This window comes from Hippopotamus amphibius, chromosome X, assembly GCF_030028045.1.
Source record: "Hippopotamus amphibius kiboko isolate mHipAmp2 chromosome X, mHipAmp2.hap2, whole genome shotgun sequence".
NCBI classification, from domain to species: domain Eukaryota; kingdom Metazoa; phylum Chordata; class Mammalia; order Artiodactyla; family Hippopotamidae; genus Hippopotamus; species Hippopotamus amphibius.
Genome location: NC_080203.1, coordinates 66,009,591 through 66,017,473, shown reverse-complemented (window position 1 = coordinate 66,017,473; position 7,883 = coordinate 66,009,591). Strand labels below are relative to the sequence as shown.

Sequence of the window (7,883 nt, the reverse complement as noted above, 5' to 3'; positions counted from 1 at the left end):
TGCTGTCAATTTCCACTTTTATGGCTGTTAGCATTTGCTCTGTGTATTGAGGTGCTCCTTTTTCGGGTGCATAAATATTTATAATTATTATATCTTCTTCTTGGATTGTTCCCTTGATCACTATGTAGTGTCCTTCCTTGTCTCTTGCAACATCTTTATTTTAAAGTCTATTTTGTCTGATATGAGTATTGCTACTCCAGCTTTCTTTTGATTTCCATTTGCATGGAGTATCTTCTTTCATCTCTTCGCTTTCAGTTTGTATGTGTCCCTAGTTCTGAAGTGGATCTCTTGTAGACAACATATATGTGTGTCTTGTTTTTGTATTCATTCAGCCAGCCTGCGTCTTTTGGTTGGAGCATTTAATCCAGGTACCTTCAAGGTAATTATTGACATGTATGTTCCTATTACCATTTTCTTAATCGTTTTGTGTTTGTTTTTGTGGGTCCTTTACTTCTCTTGTGTTTCCCACTTCTTGTTCTGGTTTTGATATGGATTTCCCTGATGATTATAGATTTTGAGCATTTTTTTCTTGTACCTGTTGACCATTTGTAGGTCGTCTTTGGAAAAGTTTCTATTGTATTCATTTGCACATTTTAAAATCAGGTTGCTTTTTTTTCTGTTGAGTTACATGAATTCCTATTTTATTTTGGATATTAACCCCTTATCAGACAGATGGCTTGCAAATATTTTGTCCCATTGCCTAAGCTGCCTTTTTATTTTGATCATTGTTCTTTTTTTGCTCTATAGAATTTTTTCAGTCTGATATATTTCCACTTGTTTATTTTTGTTGGTGGTGGTTGTGGCACTTTTGGTGGATCTTTCATATACCTGTTTGCCATTTGTATGTATCCTTTGAAAATTTATCTTCAGGTCCTTTACCCATTTTAAAGCAGGATGCTACCTTACTATTGAGTTGTGTGGGTTCCTTAAATATTTTGGATATTAGTGCCTAGACAGATCATTGGTTTGCAAATTTTCTCCCATTCCATTTGTTGCCTTTTCATTTTATTGAATGTTTCTATGCTGTGCAGAAATTGTTTACTGGTGTAGTCCCCACATGTTTATGTTTGCTTCTGTTTCCTCTGCTTTTGATGTGATACCCAAAAATCAATGTAAGAGAATATCAGGGAGTTTCCCATATGTTTGACTCTAGGAGTTGTACAGTTTCAGTTCTTATGTTCAAGTCTTTATTTCAAGAGTTGTGTAAGATAGGGGTCCATATTTATTCTTTTGTATGTGGATATCCAGTTTTCTCTTATTGAAGTGATTATCCTTTCCATATTGTGTGTTTTTGGCATTCTTGTAAGTAATTAGTTGACCACATATGCATGGGTTTACTTATGGGTTCTTGGTTTTGTTAATTTGACCGATGTTTTTGTTTTTATGCTGAGACCATACTGTTTCGAATAGTATAGCTCTGTAGAGTAGTTTGCAATCAGGAAGTTTGATGCATCTAGCCTTATTCTTCTTTCTCAGGAATACTTTGGCTATTCATAGTCTTTTGTGGTTTCATACGAATTTTTGATTTTTGTTTTCAATTTCTATGAAAAATTACACTGATATTTTGATCAGGATGGCATTTAATCTTTATAATTGGCTGTTGGAAATACAGATATTTTAACAATATTAATTCTTATGATCCATAAATATGGGATATCTTTCCATCTATTTGTATTATCTTCATTTTCTTTCATCAAAATCTTACAATGTATGGGTATTTAACTTCCTTGGTTAAATATATTCATAAGTATTTTATTATTTTTATACCTTGTGAATGAGATTCTTTCTTTCTTTCATCTTTCTTCTGTCTTTCTTTATGTCTTTCTTTCTTTTCAATTATTTTTGGTGTGTAGAAACCCAACTGATTTTTGTATGTTGACTTTATATCTTGCAACTTTACTGAATTCACTGATTAGGTCTCAGTTTTTGATGGAGAGTTTAGGGTATTCTACATATAAAATTACATCATATGCAAACAGAGATAATTTTACAACTTCCTTTCTATTAATATGCATTTTACTTTCATTCTTGCCTAATTGCTCTGGCCAAAGCTTCCAGTAATATGTTGAATAGGAGTGGTGAGAGTAGTCATCCTCATCTTATTTGATCATAGAGGAAAAGCTTTCAACATTTCACCATTGAGTATAATGTAAGCTATGGGCTTGTCATAGATGGCCTTTATTACTTTGAGATAAATTTTTTCCATAGCTTATTTGTTGAGAGATTTTATCATGAAAGAATATTGTATTTTGTAAAAAGATTTTTCTGCATCTATTGAGATAATGTATATTTTTTCTTTCATTTTTCCAATGTGGGGTATCACAGTTACTGATTTGCATATATTGAGGCATCTTTGCATCCCAGGGATTAATCCTACTTGATCATTGTGTATAATCCTTTTAATGTGCAATAATTTAGTTTGCTACTGTTTCACTGAAGATTTTTGCCTTAATATTCATCAGGGATATTGGCCTGCATTTTCTTTCCTTAGTGTTTTTTATGGCTTTGGTATCAGTGTAATGCTGACTTTCTAAAATAAGATTGTAAATGTCATCTCCTCTTTGATTTTTTGGAATTGTTTGAGAAAGATTGACCTTAGTTATCCTTTAAATGTTTGATAGAATTCACTAGGAAAGCCATATTATACTGGATATTTCTACATTGGGAGACCTTTAATTACTGAGGCAATCTCCTTACATATTATTGGTCAGTTCAGATTTTTTATTTTCTTATGAATCAATCCTGGTTGGTTGTAAGTTTCCAGGAGTTAATCCTATTCTTCTAGGTTTTGCAATTTGTTGGCATATAACTGTTCATAGTAGCTTTTTATGGTCTTTTGTATTTTTGTAGTAATGCTTGTGTTTCCTTTTTCATTCATATTTTTTATTTGAGCCTTTCCTCTTTATTCTCAGTTAGTCTAGGTAAAGTTTGTCAACTAAAAAAACAAACAAACAGATCTTACTTTCATTGATATTTTCTATTGTTTTTCTGGTCTTTATTTCATTTATTTCTGCTCTTGTCTTTATATCTCCTTTCTTTCAACTTCAGGCTTAGTTTGTTTTCCTTTTACCAGTTCCTTGAGATGTAAAGTTAGATTATTTTCTTGAAGTATTTCCTATTTCTTAATATAGTTGTTTACTGTGATAAAACTTATTTGTCCTGCTTTTGCAGCATCCCCTTTTTTGGGGTATGCTGTGTTTCCATTTTCATTTTATTAATATACTTTGGATTTCCCTTTGGACTTCTTCTTTGATACACTGGTTGTTCAGGAGTGTGTGTAATTTCCATATATTTTTTAATTTTTCCATATATATCTGAATTTTCCACTTTTTTCTGTTTTATATTTTGGGTTTCATACCACTTTATTTGGAAAAGGTACTTGGTATAGTTTCAATCTTGTAAATTTTGCTAGTACTTGTTTTGTGGCCTAATATATAATCTATCCTGGAGAAGGATCCATGTGCACTTGAGAAGAATGTTTATTATGCTGCTGTTGGATGAAATGATTTGTATATGTCTTTCAGCACTGCTTGGTCTAAAGTATAATTCAAATCCAATGTTCTCCTATAGATTTTTTCTGGATCATCAATCCATTGCTGAAAGTGGATTATTGATTTTCCCTACTTTTATTATAGTTTTGCTTATTTCTCTTTTTGATCTGATAGTATTTGCCTATTATATATAATTGCTCTGATGTTGAGTGCATATATACTTATGATTTTTATATCCTCTTGATTAACTTAATCTTTTGTCATTTATATAATAAGCTTCTTTGTTTCTTGTTAGAGCCATTTTTTCTGATATAAATATAACTATCCCCATTCTCTTTTGATTTACATTTGTGTAGAATATCTCTTTCTATCCTTTCATTTTCATCCTATGATTGTCCTTGAATCTGAAGTGAGTCTCTTACAGGCAACACATAGTTGGGTCACATTTTTATCCATTTAGCCAATGTGTGCTTTGCAACTTGAGAATTTAATTCATTTATATTTAAAGTAATTATTACTGGGTATTGCCATGTTGTTAATTGATTTCTGGCTCTGTTGTAGTTCCTTTTTTCCTTTCTTTCTCTCTTGCTATCTTCCTTTGTGAATGATGATTTTCCATAGTTGTATACTTTGATTGTCTTCTCTTTATCTTTTGTGTATCTATGATAAGTTTTTGTTTTGTTTTCTTGTTTTGGTTTAATTTTTTCCAGATTTATTGTGATATAATTGATGGATAGCACTGTATATGTTTAAAGTGTACAGCATGATATGACATACATATATCAAGAAAGGATTACCACTATAAGTCTAGTGAATATCCATCATCTCATAGACTTAAACTAAAGAAAAAGAAATATTTTCCTTGTAATAAAAACTCTTAAGATTTACTCTCTTAACAACTTTTACATGTAATATACAACAGTGTTAATTATACTAATAGTGTGCACATTACATCTGTAATACTTATTTATCTTATAAATGCAAGTTTATTTATAGTACATTGTATAAATTTATAAATTCGACCACTTTGCTTTGTAATTACCCTGAGGTTTACTTGAAACATGTTATAAATACATTCTTTTTTAAACATGTAAGTTAATTTTGATCACATACCAAAATTCTACCCACTTACTCCCTTTTGCACATTTTTGATGTTGCAATGTGCCACCTTTTAGTTGTATATCTGTTAGCAAATTACTGTATTTGTAGCTATTTCAATACTTTTGTCCTTTAACCTTTAAATTAGATTTAAGTGGTTAACACATCCCCTTATTACAGTAATAAAATATTCTGAATCTGACTGTATTCTTACTTTTATAAGTGTGCTGTATACTTTCATATATATTTACAAACTAGATACTTACTAGTTAGTATCCTTTTGTTTCAGCTTGAATGACTCCTTTCAGCATTTTTTTCCCAAGGAAAGTAAAAGTATGCTTTATTTCAAAACAATAACTTCCTTATATTGGAGCACTGCCCAAAATTCAATAGTGATACAAAAAAATTTCTCAGGTCAAAGTATGTTAGACAAATTTTCTGAATTTCTTTTAAAGGCAGAATATTTAAATGATAGAAAACAATTAGAAACAATGTACATCAACATGTGCCAAATAAGTCACAGTTCAAATTTAAGCTGAATAACCAAATCATGAACTCAACTAATATTTGCTATTATTTAGAACATTGCACATATTTTCAATAACTTAAAAGTGAATGTATATTCTTCTCATCTCCTAAGCCCCCAAGGAAGTACAACTTTCTTTTCATTAGTTAAATAATAAATCCAAATATTTATTCATAGTAGGAGATTCTGGCATTAACTATAGCTGAGTTTAACAGAAATGTAGAAAATCATGAAGATATATGAAGCATTTAAAAATGATCATGTGTAGCAATTCCTTAGAAGTCCTAGATGAGAAAGGCAGTTCTCCACTTCCTAATAGCACTTAAGGGTTATTCTGCATAATGTAGTTCAACAGAACAGCATTCTGACCAATGATAAGCAACTTACAGGAAATTATTTTGCCTATACAACGTTTCATTATAAGACTACTATTTTGACCAATATTAGAAAAAAATTAACTCCATTTTGCTGACATTTCCAGAAGTATTAACTTAGCAACAAGTCGTCTTTATGATGTCATTGATTAAACTGAAAGAAAAAGATGGTACATTTCTAGTTTTTATTTTAAAAGATATTTAATTCAAAAATTTGATTCCTCACTATTTGAAAACTACATTTTCTTCCTCATCACTGGACAGCACTGAGGTGAAAACAGTTTTCATGATCCTTGACTTTCCTTTAAAGGAAAACATTATGGAATTTCAGCAGCGAACATTATCCAGTTCCTACTCAGACCTCATCTCCAAGAAAATGTGAGAGAGAATCTAAGATAAAAGTTCTGTTCAAGGCAAGAAAAAATTCCAATCTCAAACATTTCCCTCCAACAGTTTGGTTATACCAGCTGCTCCATCATTGAGTAGAAATGATCACTGAAAGCAAATGACACTGTCAGCATCCTTGTCGCCACCATTGCTAAATCTTTTGTCCTATTTTATATCCAAATACATACACATAAAACATCTGTACAGATAAATTAGTGTTAAGAATTAAAAACTCACATCTACAAATGTCTTTTCTTTGTTCTGAAATCTATATAATTGTTTTCCAAACTAGAAACCTAAGTGTCTTGGCTACACATTAAAAATATGTCAGAATACACATATGATATGGAAAATTTCATAACTGACTTTCTCTTAAAAGCAAACAAACTTAGAGTGCTTTTGTTATAGCTTAATCCTCTGATGATTCTTAACACGAGACCACTGAATACTAAATTCAGATGTTTACCAAATAGTGTTGATTTCTACTAGCCATACAGCCCTAATAAAGCAACAGCTGAACTGGGATAGCCTTTCTCAGCTCATTGTCTATTAGGAAGTTGAAACATTTTCAATTAAAGCCTTCATTTTTCCTGTAGATTCAACATGTGTGGCCCAAACAACACTCTTTCTGAGGTGGTCTCTGATTCAGACTTTGGAATTCCTTTTTCAACTTCACCTTGGTTATCACTTCGATAAAATAAGCAAACTTCTTTTTCAGACCCTCTGCTATGAGGGCAGCAGGGTCAGCAACATCCACTGGTTTGGGCTTTGTATCTTGTTCTGACCTTTTTACTGACCGAAGTTTCACGCTGTTCATATCTTTAAGGATCTCCAGCATATTTGGTATATCAGATTTCTTTGGACTGGTCTTGAGTGAAGACTTTCCAGCACAGGCGTTTTTCTCTCTTCAATATTTAACCAGATCAATAGCAGATGTGTTTTGGTGGGGCCCTGATGGAGGGAGGGGAGGTGGCATGGGGGGGAGGGGCAGAGGAGGAGCTACCGGGACAGAGGGTGGTGCCGAGGCAACAGACGTGGTAGATTCTAAATCACCTGCACTGAGGTTTTGCTGTTTTTGGAGGGTCACGGCTTTGGCAGTCTGAGCTGTGAGAGCAGCAAGTTCACTTTCGAGAGCGCAGGTCTTCTGCAGTGTTTCCTGGTTGGCCAGTGCCGTGGTCTGCAGTGGAGGCTTTTCTGGAGACAGGTTTGGTAAGGAAAACTGCCTGCTTGGGGGTTTCTCAAAGAAAGGAAGATCATCCTGGAGGGGTTGCCTTGACTGGACCTCTGTCCTTCGTCTTGTTGAACACTCTCCTCCTTCTTTGACTACCCATCCAACATCAGCAAAAGACTCCACTGCCTCCTCTCCTGGATGGCTGGGTTTCCATTCTGTTGTAGGGCTGGTAAGCTGAAACTGAACTCTTGGACGCTGGGTCAGAGATAAATTAGTCTCAATTTTCCTTACCATACTTGGAGATGAACCATACGGCTTCCCAGGCCAAAGTACCGATTGCATGCTTCCAACCTGCTGAAAATCCATCCTAAGTAGGCGTTTAACACAGCCAAGCATTTAGATGGCAAAGTCTCTCCAAATTTGCATTTCAAGTACTTCAGGCATACGTAGCAGCACATGGTTCATAAAGCACACTCGGCTGTGTGGCAGCCAGGCACCTCCTTCAGCAACTCCCAGCATTTTTTTATTCACACATTATACTAGTCTTAAGTGTACAAAGTAATGATTAGATATATTTATATATTGCAAATGGTCACCACAATAAATCTAATTAACCTCCATCACCATACATACTTACAGATTTTTCTCGTATAGTATGGATTTTCAAGATTTACTCTCTTGGCAACTTTCAAATAGCCAATACAGTATTAATAACTACAGTCACCATGCTGTACGTTACAGACCCATGATTTATACATTTTATAACTAGAAGTTTGTATTTTTTTAATACTTTAACTCATGTACCAAGCTCCTTGCACCATCTATGGCTACCCCAA

General features: G+C 33.3%; 1 pseudogene; it reads right to left on the bottom strand.

Moving 5' to 3' along the window:
* Positions 1-6,425: 6,425 nt before the first annotated feature.
* Positions 6,426-7,443, bottom strand: LOC130842515 (mitochondrial fission regulator 1-like; annotated as a pseudogene).
* Between the last annotated feature and the right edge of the window lie 440 nt (positions 7,444-7,883).